Below are 21711 nucleotides of genomic sequence, written 5' to 3' on the forward strand. Positions count from 1 at the left end.
AGCCATTTTCTCCCTGGCTGCCGGTCAGAAGGGTAGGCCCCGCCCCCATTGTCTCCTACCAACCCACACAGCCACAATGGCGACAGGCAGAGTTAGGCCTCACTTAGGCCTCTTCCACACTGCTGATAAAATACAGATTATCTGATTTGAACTCGATGATATGATAGTGTAGACTCAAGGCCCTTCAACACAGCTATATAACCCAGAATGCCAAGCAGGTATAATCCACAGTATCTGCTTTGAACTGGGTTATCTTGAGTCCACACTGACATATAATCCAATTCAGTGTGGATTTTACATAGTTGTGTAGAAGGGGCCTCATATAATCCAGTTCAAAGCAAATAATATAAGATTATAAATATAATACTGCATATAAAAATTACTGTGGTATAATAAAACAGAACAATATAATGTCTAAAATCAGAACAGTAAATAAAGAGCAACACTCAGAAAACGGGAATTCCAGACAGGAAACAATCAAGGCTAGTTAACACCTCCCAACAAAGGATTCCCCCAGGAAAGAATCAGCCAGGGTTTGAAGCTACAAGACAGGAAACAATCAGGGTAAGCTAACATTTCCCAACAAAGGATTCCCCCAGGCAGGAATCAACCATGGATTGAAGCTGCAAGACAGGAAACAATCAGGGCCAGCTAACACCTCCCAACAAAGGATCCCCCCAGGCAGGAATCATTACATGCTAATCAAAGTGACTAATTGCAGCATTCATTCTTGCCTCCACAATATCTGCTTTAAACTGGGTTATCTGAGTCCACACTGCCATATAATCCAGTTCAAACCAGATAATGTGGGATTTTATGGAAAACTTGAATACCATTGAATAGCCTTGCAGCTTCAAAGCCTGGCTACTTCATACCTATAGGATTCTTCTGTTACCCAACTTGAATACCATTGAATACCCTTGCAGCTTAAAACCATTTATGGCCAACTTGAAAGCCTGGCTGCTTCATACCTAGGGGAATCCTTTCTAGGCCACCTTGAATGCCACAAAGAAAGGCCCACTTAGGATTACGCCACAGCAACGCTTGGCCAGGCACAGTTAGTATGTATGTATGTATGCATGCATGCATGCATGCATGCATGGCTGGAGTTGTGCTTAAAAATGTTCCGACTTACATATAAAATTCAACAAGAACAAATTTACATAATCTATCTTGCTTGTAACTTGGGGACTGCTTGTATTTGCATATACATATATAATGAGGTATCTTGGAGATGGGACCCTTATGTTTCATATATAGGCAGTCCCCGAGTTATGAACACAAGAGGTTCTGTAAGTTTGTTCTTAAATTAAATTAAGTCTTAACAGCTACATTTTTAAAGTGTAAACAGCTACATTTTTAAACCAAACACACACACACACACACAGGTTGGATGTACACTTAAAAACAATGTCTGTTCAACTTAAAAACAGATCTACAGAACCTGTCTTGTTTGTAAATTGGCGACTTCCTGTTTACCTTATACACATAGTCTGAAGATAATTTTATGTGATATTTTACATAGTTGTGTGCTTGAACCAAAGTTTGTGTGTACTTAACAATTTGAAAGTAAATGTGTCAATATCTCAGGTGGCCTTGTGGACTATTTTGGATTTAGGAATATTTTGAATGCTCAACCTGTACTAGAATTTGTGTCTAAAGTTGAATGCTCATTATGAGTCTCTTCATAAACTAGATTAGAACCTCTAAAACAATACATTGACTATAAATCAAGAAGCAGGCTATTCATTTTTTGCCTTTTGTTTTTTATTCTATAGGCTGCTCAGTATTAAAACCAGGACTAAAAGAAGAATATTAAAATAAACACCTGGATCCACAATATCAAGGTAAAACTATCTCTTCCTTGTGGGTTGTTTAAGTCATAAGAATGCTCTAGCTAGGATAGTGGTATATAGATTTTTGTTTGCTCATCTATAATGCCAAACATGCTGCTTCACACGTCTAGAATATCTTGTGCTGTTTGTGTATGTAGTGCGTGTGCCCAATTAGTCTAGTTCCTGTTGAATATTTGATTACTATTATAAATTTATTCTCAGAACCTTGCCTGAGCTAGAGCAATGCAGATTGCATCATTTCTCAAGACTATATATATGTGCAATGGAGTGATGAGAAAAGTGGAGTAGAATAGAAAATTAAACCTTGGTCTCTCAAATAAAATAAGCTTTTCAAATTAGTATTCTACCAGAAGCCCAGGGAAATATTATACATGCTGTTCTCGTTATTGTTGTTTGGTCTTAGTACATTTGAAAGTTCAGGGTATCAAAGGATTGAATAGAAACTGATTCATTGCTTAAACAAATGGCAGTAGTATAATTCATTGTGGTTGTGTAATTTCCTACTTGTGGCAACCCTAATGTGATCCTACCACAGAGTTTTGTTGGCAAGAATTGTTCATAAGGGGTTTTGTCCTTGCCTTCCTTGGAGCATGAGAGAATATGCCTCATTCAAAGTCACCAGCTGGTTTCCATAGCTGAGTGAGGATTCAAATCCTGGTCTCCATGGTCCTAGGCCACCAACCAAATAACTGTACCATACCAGGTTCTTTTTATCTGTCGCAAATAACTAAAAAAGGACTAGCCGTTAAACACTTTTATTATCTTATCAGCCCAGACACAGCTCAAAAGAGTGACTTTTGATGAGCACAGTTCCCAGAATCCTTCAAGCAGCATAGTCAGTTGTCTGGTTGCTGGGGGATTCTGGGACTTGTGGTGCAATCCTATCGTTAGTTCTGACTGAATAGACCAGGCATGGACAAACCTTTTTGCCTTCGGACTGCATTGCATCGGGAGAGGGTGGGGCCAGGAGGGGGCAGGGTAGGGCCCGGGTCAGGTTGTCCTCCCAGCATAGAGACTGGGCTTCTAGGCCCATCCTTATGCTGGGAGGAAGGCAGGACACGTGGTGACTACCCTTATCCTCGTCCCTATCCTCCTCCCCTGATCCTCGGACTATCCCCTTGGCATTATGGGTGAGACAGGTGGCAACTGAGAGTGCTCTGGAGGGCTCTGAGCCACCATGTACCTTCCTCGAGCCGTCCTCCTGGCACAAAGATGGAGCCGCTTGCACCCTTCCTATGTGAGAGAAAAGGGCGAGACACATGGTGGCTGAGAGTGAATAGACCAATTGAATTACTGATGGTTTGATAGGTCTGTACTAGTCAGTCCTATTTATTTAATGGTTTTACCCTAGTGGTAATTAATAATAAGATCCAGCCTTTAACAAGTAACTTTTAAAAGTCTGAACTTCACAATCAGCTTTTCTGGGTGATATTACAAACCAGATCTCCTGCTTCTGACCTTGGCTTCTTCCTTGATTACACGGTGATCCTACAAACAGAAACCAGAGACTTAGCAGGTAACATGTTCCCTGCTGGCAGTATTATAGTTTGGTTGGCATATTCACACACATACTGTTTTGACCGAAGCTGTGTACCAGTAAATCACTTTTGAAGCATTCAGTTACCCTTGTTGGGAAAAAAACTGATAACAAGCAGTTGTATATCTGAATCCCATGCCTGAGTAAATTTGAAATACAGCATTGCTTAAAAAAGCTATCTTTCCCACACAGACAAGTGGAGTATGCTTTTACATAAAATTTGTGAAGCTTCCACTTTGAAATCTAGAGCTGGCAAGTTTGTTCTTAAAAAAACGTCAATGGAATTCTATATTAACTGTAGAGGTCTCCAGATTTAGAGTAAGCAGTACCATGCAGCCTGTAACTCACTCTCTGCAAAGGCTGTCTTCAGCTGTAGCCTTCAGATCCACACATACCACTTGCTCATTCATAGCTATAAAGGTCTGTTCCTTATGCCACCAACTTCTTTTTCTCCGTTGGTCTCAAAGGTGCTAAAAATCCCCTTGTAGCAGAGAGACACATTTCACACTTGGAATTTCAAGAGCTACAGATAAGAGCAAAATATTTTCTCACCCTACCCCTACCCACCCCACACACACATTGATTACAATTTGTAGATTTTACTCCTGAATTTAATGAATGGGGACAGTATATGTCCTTAGATATCCTTTATCACTCTCTTCCTGACAGGCTCCATGATCCACAGCAGCAGGCTTTTTAATCTTTCTGATTTCTAATTGAAGCTGTGAAAGGTTATGGGGCTTTGTGAGAGTTTGTCCTCTGCTGCCTCAGAGAATATTTGGCTGTAGGGATTTGTTGCAGACAGCCACATGTATCTAAGATACTGGATTTGTTCACAGCTCCCCGCCCCCCGCCCCTGTGTCTGCTCCTGTGCTGTGCAGCTGAGGCAAAGTGAAATGTAGCCTGTGCTCAGGTCATCATTATTTAGCATCATGAATGGAAGGGAGAAGACTGGCCCAGTTACTTTTGCTGGATTCAGCCAAATGGACATTAGAGTGTATTCCATCTGCCTCCTTTCACCAACAGTGCTTTGTTTGCATATGTTAACCTTAGCCAGGGTTCCAAGCACTCAGCATCTTCAAGCAGATGAGTCTGGAAGGATGGCCAAGCACCAAGAAAAATACAGAAGGATTCAAGAAAATCTAACCTGATCAGAACAGCTCTGAAAGTGTTATTAAAGTGAGACTGATCATCAGTGAGAATTAAAACAGGAGAGGGTTTTAGGTGAAGCTGCTTTTGGTTCCAATGTCAGTGGAGTAGAGAATCTGTGCAGTGGTTCTAAACCTGGGGTCCCCAGATGTTTTGGGCCTTCAACTCCCAGAAATCCTTACAGCTGGTAAATTGGCTGGGATTTCTGGGAGTTGTTGGCTAAAAACATATGGGGACTCCAGGTTGAGAACCACTGTGTTACAGGCTTCATTTTAAATGTTACAGGAGCTAACCAGTGTGCTGAACCTTTTTGAGAGCAAGGGTTCAACATCTTGGATAGCTCTTTTAAAGTCCAGACAAAGAAAACAAATTATCACCTCACTGACATGGATGCTGCTAGGGATTTCTGCCTGCTGCACCACATATATCATGATGTCAAACTTGATATAGTGTTTGATTTTTATCACAAGGCCTCATCCAAAATTTGAGGCAAATAATACAAGAATCGGAAGGTTTTGAAACTTTCTGTTCTAAAAAACTGCTTGAAGCAGTGATTCTCAACCTGTGGGTCCTCAGGTGTTTTGGCCTACAACTCCTAGAAATCCCTGCCAGTTTATCAGCTGTTAGGATTTCTGGGAGTTCAAGGACAAAACATTTGGAGACCCACTGGTTGAGAATCACTGGCTTAAAGTTATAGAAATTCAAAAGTATAGAATAGGGAGACAGATTCCAAGAGGACTTTTAATCTTTAATTTGGTTTAGTTTTAATTTTACTGGATCTGTTGTTTACCTTCACATTATAGAAAAGTGAAGAGTTGCAGAAACTCAGATTTCCATTCTTACTCTTAACAGTAAAGCTCACTGAGAACAACCACACAAAAAATCATTCTCTTTCTAAATTTCTTCCTCACTTCCCCCCTCTCTCTCACTCACTCTCATGCACACATACACAGAAGTATTGAGCTGTATTGTTTAGTGACAAAACAGATTGATAGCAGAATCTATGTCAAAGGCTATTAGTTTTTGACTCATCATTGCTCTTTGGCATATAGTTTTGAATCCTTATTAAAGTTGAAAGTATATATTATTTTGAATTCTTCTTAGTCAGCTGCTTTCTGAAGAAGATTTGGATTAAAATCCATAATGTTCCCCTTCCAGAATTGATGCTTGCTATTTATTGCCATCTATCTACAGAAGCACCATGCCTGTCTATATTTTAATCTGGTGAAACAACCTATTCATTTTTTAAAAAAAAAATCATACACTACTTACATATAATCAGTAGATAAATTCTTGGTGCCTTTTTAGACTGGTATAATTTCTTTGCTTGAGTGTTCCATTGAATGATGTGATTTTTCATACTGAAGATGGGAAGAATAAGGTCAAAAATGTGAATGCTGGGGAAATCAAAATGAATAGGATCTCCCATACCTAGAGGAAAGGTAGAAAAAAGTCAGGAAAGTAATTTTTCTTCCTTTTCATAACACTATGAATAATTGTGATAGGGACTATTCATCACAAACTATGAGCCTCTTGCTTGTGTAGAAGAGACATTAAAATTACAGCCTCTTATTCTGTGTGTGCACCTATCATATCCTTATTCTTGGATGCAGGCTTGTTTTAAAGATAAAAGGTGAAAATCAACTCTAAAATTCTGTAATACCCCTCCTCCATGGCCTACAATTTTTTCTTGAGAGAGAGAGTTTGCAGAACAGATGGAAACCAAATAGCATGTGATTAGCACAGAGAAACCTAGGCTATCCTGTTGCTATTGCTATGTGAATTTATAGATTGGTAATCTGCTAATTTTAAAATAACAGATGTTGCTGCCTCCAGGGAGAGATGAGGAAGGGTGTTTTCTACACATGTAGCAACTTCATGTGTACAGCCTTCTCTGCAGTTTACCTTTGCTGATTTGCATTGTATGTCTGCTGGGGTAAACATTTGGTATTTACTTCTCTTGCTATGTTTAGAATTTTTTATTCCATCAGATCTTGTGTTGGTCCATAAAATGATGAGAATGCTGAAATTTTCAAAAGAGTTTTTAAACTATGTATTATTTTTTCTCATTTATCAAAATTACATCTGTGCCACCCTATATCAAGATATTGTAGATTAGTGTATAAATAAAATGTATGCAAACAGTTTAAACTCTTTAAAAACATAAAACTGGAAGCATAAAAAGGAACTGAAATGTTTTAAAACTTTTGAAGCAAATCAATGAGGTCCAAAGGCCTTAATAAACTTGTTTTTACTTGGTGACAAAATAATGAGAAATCTATCTCTGTAGCCCCCTCATGTATTGATCACAAGAAGTGGAGACTTATGAATCCCCTTCTGATAAACCAGCAACCTGTTCACAGAATACAATAACAGTTCTGTTATTCCACTTTTAACTGCCATGGATCTGTCCTATAAAATCTTAAGATTTGCAGTTTAGGGAGAGACATTTCAAATTCCCAACCAGAGCACTTTAGTGACTTAACAAACTACAAAACTCAGCATTCCACTGGATGGAACCATGACAACTAAAGGACCTCTTCACACGGTCCCTGGACCATGCCGTTTCACCAGCAGTCGGGGGGCAGGGTGCCCTTGTTGTAATAACACAAAAATCAGAATGAAAGTATAAAAATAATTGTGTTATTCTTAACTTGTTGTAAGAGCCCCCAGTGATGCAATGGGTTAAACCCTTGTGCCGGCAGGACTGCTGACTGAGAGGTCAGTGGTTTGAATCCAGGGAGAGCGGGTGAGCTCCTTCTGTCAGCTCCAGCTCCCCATACAGGGACATGAGACAAGCCTCCTACAAGGATGGTAAAACATCAAACATCCAGGCATCCCCTAGGCAACATCCTTGTAGACGGCCAATTCTCTCATACCAGAAGCGACTTGCAGTTTCTCAAGTAGCTCCTGACATGAAAAAAAAACTTGTTGTAAGGTGCCTTGACTCCCTTTATCAGGAGAAAGGCAACATTATGGTGATGATGATGATGATGATGATTATTATTATTATTACTATTATTATTACAGAGATGAAAGATCAGATATATTTTCCTGGTGTTGTACATGGAGCATATGCAGTATCTCATTTGCTCTCACTCTCTCACAGTTTTTCCTCTGAGTGCAAGCATGGAAAAGATCAAAGAGTAGAGAACTAGGGAAGGTGAAATAAATCAGAACAAGGAGGGGGAATCTGAATACAAACACAAGACATTTCCAATTTTTGATAAATAAAATTAGCATAGAAACAATTAACAATAATTTCTTAGTGCATACCTACTTTCCAGTGTAATGTATATCTTTGAAAATGTACCAAGGTTATAGCAAACAATAATGTACAATTAAAAATGATGATGCAATAACATTTTACCCAATAATAGTTTAATCTGTGAATTAGAGCATTAAAACTCAATCTTCGGAGAAGTTATTTAAATCATGATTTAAATTAATTTGATCCAAATCAAGTCAACCCACTCTTAACTCCTGTACCATGTGGCTCTTATCCACCTTCAAAGTAGTGATCGTTACATAGCCGCATCTGAGAAAACTGAGATTCAGTACTGGTTGTTAAGGCAGTCACAGTTCTTGATCCCTTTCCTTCCTTTTTTCTGGCTATACTGTAGTCAAGAAAGTGAGGGTTTGTAGCTTTATGTACAATGACCTTTGCTTATTCTGAAAAGATAGAAGGGAAATGGCATGAAAAGATCTGACTAACTGTCTTGTTCCTAAAGCTAATGGGTGACAGTGCAAAAGCAAACAAACAAAACACTCACCCATAAATTTTAACAATGTGCAATGCTTGGTGATGCCGTTTGGAAAATAGCCAGCATGTGCTGTTTCCTCCTCCCCCACCCCTTACAATTTTTGTTTCATAATGCATGATGTACTTCTTCCCTTTATGAGTTCATTGTTTGGTTTCTGCACAACTTTAGGAACCAACCATTTAATAACAATGCTTTTTGTAACATCCATTTTAGGGTCACTGGGGTTTTTTTTAATTCATGCAGCCTAAGGGCTGTGAACTACTCAGAGAAACCTCCCGGTGGCTTCTCATCTGTAGCTCATAAAGCAAGATGGAGAGAATGGTTAGGGTTGGGAAAGATGCAGTGTACTGTGAAAATAGTAGCAGCACATGGAATCAGTTACTGAAAAATAGTTGTCTTTCCCTTGAAGGTTTTTCTTTAATTAGAGGGGAGAACGGTTAAAGGAGATGAAAGGACAAATTCCTCACCCTTTCTGTTCAGTTAAATTTTGATCAGTAATGGAAAGCATGAGTGTCTGCTCCTCTTTCTGTGCATCATATTTACTTAATATGTAAGGCAAAGAGTTCATGCTGGACAAAAGAAGCTTTAGCTGAAGATTAGACTATAGTTTCTGTGTAAACAGGATTAGAAAACATTTGTATATAATATGCTGTTTTACACATTCAAGTTGTTTCCAATTTATAGCAACCATAAGACAAATTATCGCATAGGAGGGTTACCATAGTTTTCCTTAGCAGCTCAGGCCCCTTCCACACAGCTGTATAAAATCCCACATTATCTGTTTTGGATGGGTTATATGAGAGTGTGGACTCAGGGTGCATCCAGACAGCCCCTTAAAAATGCAAGCTCCTTCGTTTTTACGTAGGGCAGCCAAATGATACCCCACGTAAAAGCTAATGCATTTGGCAAAAAACAGGAAAGCCCTGATTTATGCCAAATTAATTTGATACTGGAATGACTTGGGTCGAATCCAGTATGGCTGCTGTCTGAACTGCCCCCTTGAAAGTTCTGGGACTTTTGAGGGGGCTGTCTGCACAACCCTCTCACATTTTTCAGGCTGAATCATCCCAGAATACCCAAGAGGGCTCCAGCCTCTTCCCCAAAACTGCTTAAAAACAGGAGGAAAAGTAAAATAACTGACTCAGCCACAATTGCCCCTTCTCCCGAACTGTCCTGGTGCATAGACATGACACAGCAGGAGAGCTTTGGAGAAGGGGAAAGGCAGCCGGGTAAGCTATTTTACTCCCCCCCCCCCCCATTTTAAGGGGTTTTGGGGAGGGGATGTGAATGTCTCCCTGTCCTCCTGGAAGATTCCGGGTGGGCATGTGGACACCCCCCCCCCCCCCAAGCACATGCTTTCTGGGATGTGTGTGGACTTTAACCTGGGCGCAGTCGTGTTTAATAAACCCGACTGATCCTTGGTTAAAGGGCTTTGTGGAACACACCCTCAGATAACCCAGTTCAAAGCAGATATTGTGGATTATCTGCCTTGATATTCCGGATTACATAGCTTTGTGGAAGGACCCTGTGAGAGTGTAACTTGCCCAGGGCTACACAGTAGTTTATGTGGCCAAGCAGCAGGAATTGTTGTGTTGTTTTATTGTTATTTTTTATTTTTACTTCACTTTTTCCCCAGTATAGGAATGCAAGATCACTAAGGTGGGATCTGCACTGCCATATAATCCAGTTCAAAGCAGATAATCTGCATTTTATATAGGAGTGTAGATGGGGCCTAACAATAAACAAAATGATGCAAATAAAAACAATGTAAATGCATTGAAATATAAATATAAAATTAAAAAATATTTAAACAATTTGTGTTATGAAAACCAGTAAACATTAAAATATTAGAATACATTATAAAACCACACCCACCCCAAGACTACATCACCCCCCCCCCCCCCCACAAGCCTGCCTCTCATCAGTCCATAAATGTCCAGTAGCAAGGAAATGTTACTAAAGGCAAGCAGGGGCAGGGCAATCCTGGTTTCTTTAGGGAGGAAGTCCCAGAGTCTGGGACCAAGTGCCAAAAGCCCTTTTTGATCCCTGGTCTCCCAGTGTTCTGATTGAGCACTCAAACTACTATAATATGCATGATGTAGCATTTAAAAATTGATTTTTTGCACAGGAGGTTTGTAATTCAAGAGCATCTGGAGAGTCACATGTTGCCTATTCCTGAGTGAAATGAATGAATCCACCAGGAAATAATCTGCAGTCACAAAATCTTGAAAAAATATATCCCTGGACACCTGCATGTTTTGGTACAGAATCGTCTGCTCAGATTACTGTTCAAACAGTAGGTCTGATTGTCAACAAAGCTTTATAGCAACCTAATGTTCAGGCCCAGTCCACTCTGTTGGGCCAGTTCCAAGTATGTTTCTTATTTTTAATACATATTCACTTTTGGAAATACAGATTTTCACTGTGTTTCAATGTACGCTAGTGCTTATTTAGATTGTGCTTTCAATTAACAGATGTAAGGGCCTTTGCCGAACAAAGACTGCCAACAATCTTTGTTAAGCAATCTTATTAAATCGAAAAGAATTCCAAACTCTGCATATATTTTCTCCTTGGCTTTCCTCCCAGTTTTATCACTTATATACAAAATATTATCTGCTACAGCAGAACAAATTGATTTCATATTTTCCTCTATAAGGCGTCACATTGTGAAATGATAGCTAAAGAAGCAGATGTATAAAGTCTGTAATCCTTCTTAAAGAATCATACTCCTTTTCATGTTGAACACTGTCCATGTCTGATAGGAGGATCATTCTTACCTTGAGGCATTCTTGTTAACATCCATGAAAGATTGGAGAGAAAGGGCAAGTTATCATTGAGCCACCACACAAATTAGAACACTCTCTATGTTTCCTTGCTTTGGGCAATCCCAGTAGGTGGAAGCAGCATCTGTCTCCTCTCCAAGCCAGTCACAACATTAGACAAACATGCAGAAGCCAATACAAGATTTCAGAGATCATGAAAGAGTCTTTCATTCAGATAACAAGTGAATGGAAGTTAAAGTCTTTGGGGTTTATGACCTGTAGCTTTCTGAAACCTCTTTCCTTCTGATTTCCTCATTCAGTCACATTTCCTGATGGACAGCTACAACATACGCATTACTGTAGGAGGCACTTCCACAATGAAGCAGATGGGGAGCCTTGCAGAAGGGGAAACAAAGGCTGCCTGTGGGGGATACAGGGCTGTGTACTGAAAGGTTTTGTGAAATAGCCATTGATTAGAAATCTCCCCATTTTGCAGATGGGTCAAGGGATTGGGAAGCTTTGGATCCTTTAGTTTGGTTAGGCCAATGTATGGATAGAAGAGAGACACTATGGAGGGGGTGAGGCAGGGGAGGAAGAGAGTAGCTGAGGCCTGGAATTTCAATGAATTCAATTGATGGTTTAGTCTCAGAGACTGGCGTGTTGGTTAGATATCTGAAAAAAAGAAGTCATGGTGCTAGGCTCCTGGTACAACATGACATTTTTCATTCATAGCCCAAGTATTAATAGCATTCAGCATAGATATTTTATTTGTTTTTATATTAATGAATTATTATGGACTCATAAATAATAAAACAATTGATATGTCTGACTCATGGATTTGATTTTTATTTGGGTTATTGTTTTAAAAAACACACTACTCCCTTTGTTCCATTCATAAAACAAGGGCAATTCAGGACATGTTAGGAGAACTGTCATAACTTTGTATAGGATATGAACCCCAATGGTACAAGATCTGAATTCTTATATGCTTCTAATGGATATTTTTCTCCTTGCCCCCTCAGTAAATCTAGGATTTATTGAATTTTGTATATTCTAGAACTAAGCAAAAGACACAAAAGCCCCTTTCATTTGTTCCAATATGGCATCAGATCTACATAATGTGAGGAAATAGGAGGAAAGGAATAAATTTCAGCAGATCCTAGTGTGTTTCTTCCTATTGATGCCACTATTTTTTTTAATCACTCATTTGTGTTTTAGAAAAAACATTAAGAAGTTATTGTCTTATTAGAAATGTGATGTAGAAACCCCTGCAGAAATATGTTTTTAACTGAATGACTTGTAATTATATGATAACACCATAAAGTAGGAACAGCAAAGTGTCTTCTTGGGAACATTGGCAACTGGCATTTTATTGTCAATTCTGCATATTGTAAATAAAGATTAAAATCTTAATTGCTACCCAGAGTGTTCTAATGGTTCTAAAAGGACAATTAAAATGTTCTCTGCTGTAGAATATTTCATTTGTTTAATCTTGCCAAGGGAATTCTGCTTTCGTTCTCTCTCATCTTCTTCATTGCCTCATCTTCTTCATTACTTTTCATTAGTGCTCTTTCTCCCCATTATTGAAAATGTTTCATAGACCTTTTGACCACTCCTGTACTTTAATTTTCTACCTTGAACTGGAATCAGGAGTCACTGTTGGGCCCTACTGAGATGAAATAAAGAAGTGATCTGTTCACAAACCAATGTGTAATTAACTCAAGAACACAGGAAAATTCATACTGAGTTGGACTAATGTATATCTCAGCAGTGTGGCTTATGATTGTTCTCCATTCAGCCAGTACTTAATTTTGTTGTTTTATCTGGCCGGTGATAAGAGAATATTTTAAAACTTTGGAATTGAGAACTGACCCCTGCATCTCTTTATCTTGTCCCCCACTGTGTTCCCACAATAGCCAACCAGATGCCTTAAGAAGCCCACAAGCAAAACTTGAGTGGACTGTTGCCCCATTGCTTGTGTTTACAAACAGCTGCCAACTGTGGCATACAAGTAACACCAATATAAAGTTATCATAACAAGCACCCATTTCATAGCTTATTTCACCATAAATTTCGATCATCCACCTTTAAAGTTCTTCATCACTACAGTCATGAATGTCACAGCTTAACTCTGTGTTGTGTTAACAAGTATTTTATCTGCCCTGGATCCTCCACCATTCCATTTCTTTGGGTGATTATGAGTTCTATTATTATGAAAGAAGAAGAAAGCCCAATTCTCAATACAGGCAGCCCCCAAGTTATGAACAAGATAGGCTCTGTCGGCTTGTTCTTAAGTTGAATTTGTATGTAAGTTGAAAAAGGTACATTTTTGAAATTTAACTCCGTGTGTGTGTGTGTGTGTGTGTGTGCATGCATGCATGCATTCATGCTTTGGATAGCATAGTGAAGGGTTAACACCCCTCTAGTGTTTGTTTTGCCATCAGTGCCCCTGTTCAGAAGATTTCACTTTCTGTCCCTGCTGTGGAAACTAGGACTTGTGGAAACTAGGATTGGTTATAAAGCTTCAATGGAGACACCTTTTCCCCATGATAGCTCTTTGAGGACTGAATTTCCCTTCCTAGAGAGAGATTTCTCTCAAATCCTGTTGTCTCACCCCCATTCTTAACTATGAATTGGATGTTTGTAATTAGAGGACTGCCTGTATTCACTTTGTCATGCCAAGTTTTATCCTCATCTGTTATGTCTTTCCTTATTTTTTTTATCCAAACAAACCCAGGTATTGTAACTTTTCCTTTTGTCAGAGGTATTCCAGCTTCTTGATAATCTTGATTGGCCTCTCTCTACCAACTTTTTTTGGGCAGCAGAGACAATGCTAAAACAGAAGAACTCTGTACAGTATTCCAAATCAAGCCAAAGTGTCCTGCAACCCCAGAGACATAGATTTCCTATCCTCTTTCTATAACAAGTGTCCCCAAATCTCACTAATGACCTCTTGCAGTGTCATCTTGATCATTTCCAAGAGCTGGTCCTTGAACCTGCACATTATGTCCCTTTTCTCTAAAAATCTTTTTATACCTCTGCTTAAGAATGAAAGAATGGTTCTGAAGAAAATTAGACAATGCTGTACATGTTGGGGCAAGTGCTTATTTTCATTTCTGAAAACCGTATTCCTGTAGCAAACAAAGGAATAGCATGGATATTTCTGATAATGTTCTCATCCTTGGTTCTGTCTTGCACAGAAAAGGTTAACATGAACAGGTTGGTTGGCTTCAAATTAGTGTGTATCTTTTTCGACTGCATTTGACAGCTGGCAGCAAGAGGCAGTGGCCCTCCACTTCGCCACAAGGCGTGGGAAATCCAACATCCCACACCTCACTAGTAGGGCTATCACGTGGGGGGAAGGGTGGAGTGTGTGGCTTCCCCCCATAAATTTGGCAATATGGGAAGCTTCCCGTGTTGCTGCCTTCCTTCACCCAGGTAGTTGGCATGACGTCATCTGATGGAAGCCGACTGGCTCCATGGGTTACCAGGGCTAATTTGGTGTATGCTGCCAATTTTAGCCCCGTATGATCAGGTCGTTAATGACTGCTATGTATTCATCAGGACTTTTTGTGGCTTTCAGTTTGTTTGTTTTTAATCAGGTCACCTAACAATTGGGTATTTCAACAAAACCCTTTCAGCTTTGCGCCCTCCTATGAATAGAAGCCAGCCAAGAGATGTATTTCTTTTTTTTTACAACAGATGGAAAACTAGCTCCTGACTCCATTGATACCAGTCTGGAAGATGCAGCAGAGCAGGGGGTGGTTATGCAATATTAAATTATATTCAGCAACTAACACAGACTTCATTGACAGGACTGTCCAAAGCATGCTATGCAGTGTGCATTTTTTCCTAATGGAAATTTCTTTTCTCACGCTGTGATTTGCCAGATTGTTGGATGCCTATTCTTTAAAATATACTACCAGAGAACTATATACAGCAGTTAAATCTTCAATAAAAACATTACCATGTCGGTTACTCTTGCAATGCCCTCTTTCAATCACAATGCACCTTGTTCTATAATATGCCCGCTATTTGAAGGAGTAATCCTCATTTATTTTTTTCCCACTGAAATGTCTTGCAAATCTTTGAACTCCATAAGCTCATTGAAACTTCTTTGTTCCTGTTGAAGAACTACGTTTGTTTTTAGTATGTATAATTGAACTATCATCCAAATAGGCTTTCAAAGTTGTGCTACAATTCTACTGTATGTAAATTGATACATGCATGTCTAGAATGCTACCTCTAGGTTTTTATCAGTTTTCCATGAAACATGTTTACTTCTCAGTCAGGTTGCTCCTGACACGGAAAAAAAAAGTGAGAGGATTTTCAGGACCCTTTATTCACTCAAGGATGACTGAAGGGATTTTTGTATGGGTAAACTGGGAGTCCTTCCACATAGCCATATAACCCAGAATATCAAGGTAGATAATCCAGAATATCTGCTTTGAACTAGGTTATCTGAGTCCACAGTGCCATATAATCCAGTTCAATGTGGATTTTATACAGCTATGTGGAAGGGGTCTAGGTCGTCATACATGGAAATTGTTTATTTTTCCAATTCCTACAGCATTTAACATCTGAAATTTTACACTTACTGTATTGGCAGTTATCTTCCTGCTCTGTTGAATAATTCTAGGTAGTATATGCATTCTCATAAAGCAAAGTAAGTTGAGCAAAGAAACTCTATTATGTGGATATGTCAATTTTATCTAATTTAGTGTTATCCACATGTTCTGGCCATGCTGGCTGGGATGATGGAGACTGTAGTCCCAGACATGTGCAAAACACAAGCTTATGAAAGGCTGGTATGTATCAGGTAACATTGCCAGAGGGCCTCTGGAGTGCATCTGCACAGAAAGGAATTTCCTTTCAACTCAAAGGATGCAAAGAAAGAGAAATGGTTGCTGTGAAAGGAGAGTGACTTTACTTAGAGCTACAACCATATGTGCACTTAACTGTGAGCCAATCCCCTTGGAATGCTGACAGGACTATGCTGTAGATCTAGTCCATTATGTTTTGTATATCAAATGTTGTCTTTTGCAAGTGACTTTTTGTGACAAGAGAAATCCTTGATTATAGTGATTATTAAGAAATCCAGTTGAACTTCCCAGCTTTGCTATCTGCATTTTAAAAGCCACACATTCTTTCTGTTGGTGTAATAAAGGATATTTGTGTCTATTTTTTGTTCCCAGCAGTCTAGAAGAGTGTGATTTTAGTTTGTGACTAAAATTAGAGCTCAGATCAAATTAAGTCTACTTTTAGATTCTCATTTGCATAACAGTAATTATTCATGAAGCTTTCTGAAATGAATTAATATGGAGTTAATTTGAGGCTTTTCATAAGGTACACGATAGTATTTTGCTTTTTAAACAAGTAGACAGAGAAAACATTAAGTGGAAAACTTTGGAATTGTTTTCAAACTGCCTAAATCTGGATTATATTAGTTCAATCATTTCCCACCTAGAACATATTTAATACATAATTTGAGCCTTGGGCACACAATGGGAAAGTTTGCATTTCAGTTGATACCAAAAAAAACCTCATGTTTTAAAATGGAATTGGTGTTTTGACTTTTTCAAATGAGACATAGGTAGACTGGTCTATCACAGCTGTCACCTCAGGCAGCAAAATCTTTTTGATCTGCCCTGTGTCGCATTAAAAATTGTTGGGTCGTGCCTTGAGTTTGAGGGAAGGTACAACAAACTGGCTGCAACCTGGCGGTGAAACAGTAATGTGTAGAGTCCTGAAATAAAACATTACTTCACTAGCAGTTGACTGTTACTTCAACAGTGAGGATAATATCTTCCATCATGTCTAGTGACAGCAGCTAATCTTCCAGGTACTTTAGACAAGTTGTGTAACATGCATGGTTCAGAAAGAAGAGCTGGAATGCTCAGAGGACCACCGTAATTTTAGAAAAGTCTTGAAGCTACATATACATAACTAGAGCTGCCAGATCAGTGGCATCTGTGATGTCAGAGAAGCAGGGCAGGTAAGGAATTATTTCTGGATCAGCTGATTATGTAAACACCATGAGGGGAAAAGCTTGAGAATGTACTGTAGGTGAAACATGACTGAGCAAGTAATATATCACAACCCAGTGAAAGAAAACACACTGCAGCAGTTGTTCCTGCTAGATCTTGGATTATGTGTGGAGTTACTTAGAACACACAGGAAGAAAATGGTAATACTCAATAAAGTTGGAGACAATAGGAAAATCATATTACAGGTGAATACAATCAAATGAAGAAGCTGTTTAGAAGAGGACTTTTAAGAAATATGCAATTGTCCCTAATGGGGCGTTATTAGACTTAGACAAGGTTCTTATGGAAAACATTTTCTATAAGATATGTGATCCTGTGCATACAGAGCTGCTCAGCTTTAGGAGACATATTTCTAAGAAATCATGTATATTAAGTATGAGGAACTTCTGAACTTCAGGCTACTGTTGATTCACAATGGGTTCTTGATCTGGTCTTTGGCATTTTCCCCAAACACCAGCATTTCTACTTTGTTTCCACCACATCATCTTTTGAGTCGGAAAATAATTCAAAACTTTCACCAATTGTAATGACAGATAAGATGTGCCCAATCCTTAGAGATTCTATTTCTCAGTCCTGAGTAGAGAGGGAATCCCACTTTCATTATCTGTATGGAAGAGAGAGACAGGAGGGATTAATGCATTAATGAAGAGGGAGAAGGAGTGAGAGAACAGGAGAGAGGAAGGTTTGTCCACCTTTGAGTTTTGCCATGTTGGAACTTAACTTCTTGGTCAAAATGTTTCCATTAGAAGACATAATTCTTAAAATCAAAAAACAAAAATCTAACAAATGAGTCTGGTATCCAGACATTCGACTTCCCAAAATGATTACACAAGTCCCTTGTTAAGATCACTCTTCAGTGTTTTCTGCCCATATTTTGCCTGACATCTAAAGGAATGCTAATTTTTAGCCAAATGGTGATTTCACTGAAATCCTCTAACTGCTGATAGGAAGCCCCACCCACAGAATGTATCATAGTCAAAATGCATCATCATCAAATAAATACATGAAACTGCAGCTGCCATGGCATAGCTTCATTTTGTAGCCACATGATTTTAAATTGAAGGTTGGGATGCAGAAAGGTTGAGGAGGGAGGGTGCATGTGTGAGAGTCTCCTTGCATATACACTTTCCCCTATTTCTGAAGGGAATGTGCACCTGCATACATGGCTGGACCCAATCATTGCACCAATACAAAATACTTTTTTGCGTGCTAGATATGGTTTGGGGAGCCTAGAGATATTCATGATTCTTCAGCTTCTGTGAGAGTACTGAACCCCTAATGCCTACAAAAGTGGAGGGCTGACTACAGACTTAAATACATTTTTTTTCTTTTGGCAATGCTGTTGATGGACAATGCTTAATCCTTCTTTATCTGCCCTTTTCAATCAAACATAGATGTAAGATTGAATTATCATCCTGCAGTACTACATGTTATTTAGCACTGCAATATGCAATCTAAATGCAAAGAAGCATGTAATGTGGCTCTTTCACAAGGCATAAAACACCACAATGAAATTTCTGTCTGGGTTTTGTTTCTGCATCTGCTCTATATGTGCTACATTTTCTTTAGCAGCTTGGTTGCCTGCTGGGTGAAATTGCCCATTCTTTCTTTCTCACTGACACACTCTTGGAGTACTATGAAGGAGGCCACTTAACTTGGAAATGATAAATGTGGTTAATGTCCTTTGACTTTAATATATTAAAATATATGAATGTGAACAATTAAGAGCTTTAAAGATAGGTTCTAAATATTTAAAAGGCAAAAGAGAATATCAGAGACAACATTAAGTTGTAGAAATCAATTTATGAAGTCAGAATGCTCACTATCATATGCTAAACAGGATAGAATGGGGGGGGGGGGGGTAAACATAGAATGAAAGAGAGTTTTATCCAGGAATTGGATTTGACTTGAAACATTAAAAGAAGTTAACAGTCTTACTACCTCAAAATTAACTCTTACCACTGTAAGCTTTCTTCATTTAAATGGTATAATTGTGTGCAAGATGTGGGTAATATTTTTGGTCCCCTTGTTAAATAACTAGGAATCAGAAATCCTTGTTGATCCATTGCTCATTCCTAAACTATCTACTAATAGATCAAGATCTACTTTCTTCCCATCCATCCATATTTTTGGGCAGACAGGTCTGACATTTAATGAAAAAGGGGGAGGAATGACTGGTGGAATTCACAGGTCCTTAGATTTTTGATATAAACATTTTATTCCAGTTTGATGTGTTGTTTCAATAGATATCATTTGTTCACATGATCTCTCTGTGTTGAAATTAGCAACCATACACAATCACACTGAGGACAGCAACATCTAGGGACCTTTAAAACTACACATTTGTTCTGCTATTTATTTATTTATTTTGTGTCAAAAGCATTGCATAAATAAATAAGTTCTGCTATTATTCTACATTAAACAGCCATGATTCCATCCTGGGAGTTGCAGTTTAGGGAGGCATATTTAGACTTTTCAGCTAGCAGATCTTATAGCTCACCAAACTAAAAATCTTAGAATTCCATTGCACTGTACTGTGGTAGTTAATGGAACCCCCGTGCTAGAATTGTATACTGTGGAAGAGTCTGCATGTGTCTAGAATACTCTTTTGTTCCTCTGAATTCTGAGAACCGGAAGAAGAGAATGATGTGATCCCACATACTATTTATACCCATATTATATTTAATACAGTTCTGGTTGTTTTTGTGGTTGTTGTTGTTGTTGTTGTTTTTAATTTGAAGCTTTTATTCAGCAGAACTACATAAGATCTGTTACCAGGTTCCCATCATGTACCTGCAGAGAGGGCCATTCTCTCTATGAATAATGCCAAAGAACAAATAAGGTTCTTTGTAGTGGCTAACCTGTGTGGGTTTTTAGCCAAGGTTTGGAAAAATCACAGTTGCACCGCTGTCAGCATCTCTCTCTGTTTTTCTCTGCTAAACACTACCCTTTTTTCAATTGGTAAGAGTGTGGGTGAAATTTCAGTCTCAGAGAGAGAAAAGGTCAGGACAGCGTGGGCCTTGTTCTGATCTGATGTACAGACGTGGGCAAACAGCACTGTGTGTGTCTCCTGACTACAAGCCACCCACTTGCACAAGCATGACAGCAAATAGCTTCTAGGAAAACGGTGATTCGCCTCCCTATAAAAGGTTGTCAGTGGAGATGTCAGGCCCTGAGACAGATTCAGAGTGCCTGTGTTTGGACTCTGCCTGTTCTGTTAATACATGCGCAAAAATATGAATGACATTTTTGGCCAATTGGCATCTTCTGTCCTTCATGGCTTTCATACAGCAAATACCATGCATTCCAAATCTGAAGTGCCTTTATTACGGTATTTTCCAGACTCTAAGAGACATACAGATTATTATTTGCTACTCTATAGGACACTAAGCTCTTCTCAAGGTACTAGTGCGCTGATGTGGGGTAATTAAGCATATGCTTAAGTATGTAACAGTATCCTGGCACCACTTATAAGAACAAAACAAATGAAAACCGAGAAGAAAAATTTGAGTGAATAGGACAGCTATGAAATTTTCATCTTCAGATATTTTCCCACTGGATATTCGTCCTCAGCGATGTTCTTTCTCCATGGAATGCCTAGTGTGTATTCATCCTTGTAAATATACCTATCAAACACCAATTGAAGTGATGAATCAATTCATATATTCCCTCCCAAAGCTGCTTTGTTCCTTAAAAATGGTTTATAGATCAACCTCAGTGCATTAGCCTATATCCCCTCAATCCTGTATTGCTGTGCCTGCAAGGTCCTAATTACACCGTTGTGGTGCAAAGATGTAATTCAGTGGATCTCAACTTCCAGAAGCCATACTGAACTTGATGAGGGATTACAGAAATCATAAAACACCTGGAGGGCCAAAGTGTCTCCATCTTTGCTGCAATCAATTCTCATAACACTTTTTAAATTAGGGACACTTTCACATGGCACACTTATAGCACTGTGGTTCTACTTTAACTGACACAGCAATATTCTACAGAATCATGGGATTTGTAATTTGGTGAGGGTCCTTTCTAAACAATGAACCATAGGAGTCTTATTGGATTGAAGTCAAACCATTAAAATACCTGACATAGTTCCAAAAAAGAGGAGGCTAGTTGTGAAGGTGTAGAGAGGACATCATTTTGCATAATTTCCTCCTCCAGTGATTTGCTGCTGCTGCTTAGCATGTGCTTAACATCTACCTAATGCATCTGTCTCATTTTGCCCAATAGTAGTGCTAGCCCTCAGAGGCAATAGTGAAGGCAGTCAACATTTTGCAGTGAATGGTTGCTAATGGCCTGCCGCCTACCTCTCAACATTTCTCTACTTTCTTGCTCACACTGCAGCTGCGGCTGCCAGTTTTCCCTAGCAAACATCTTCATCAGAAAATGCAACTGCATTTAGCAAATAATCATGTTTTGCTAGCAAGCTGTTTCTCCACTTAATCAGGATCTATTTCTGGCGCCTAATCTGAGCAATATGAATACATGGCAAAAATGATATACAGCTGGTTCCACAATCAACATTAATAGGTGAATCTTCAGCCTGTAAATATAATTGAAATCACAGTCCACTTCAACATTTGTCTCAATACTGAT

At 38.9% G+C, this 21711-nt stretch overlaps 1 protein-coding gene across 23 annotated transcripts in view; it reads left to right on the plus strand.

Annotated features, from left to right (window-relative positions):
- nfasc (neurofascin) overlaps positions 1-21711 on the plus strand; it is a 250239-nt gene that overhangs the window by 81762 nt on the left and 146766 nt on the right. For all 23 annotated transcript variants that reach the window (XM_062978542.1, XM_062978554.1, XM_062978538.1 and 20 more), the window contains exon 2: positions 1779-1847. The gene's annotated coding sequence lies outside the window, so the exon portion shown is untranslated. The remainder of the gene's footprint in view (positions 1-1778; positions 1848-21711) is intronic.

This window comes from Anolis carolinensis, chromosome 4 (assembly GCF_035594765.1).
Source record: "Anolis carolinensis isolate JA03-04 chromosome 4, rAnoCar3.1.pri, whole genome shotgun sequence".
Classification (NCBI taxonomy): Eukaryota; Metazoa; Chordata; class Lepidosauria; order Squamata; family Dactyloidae; genus Anolis; species Anolis carolinensis.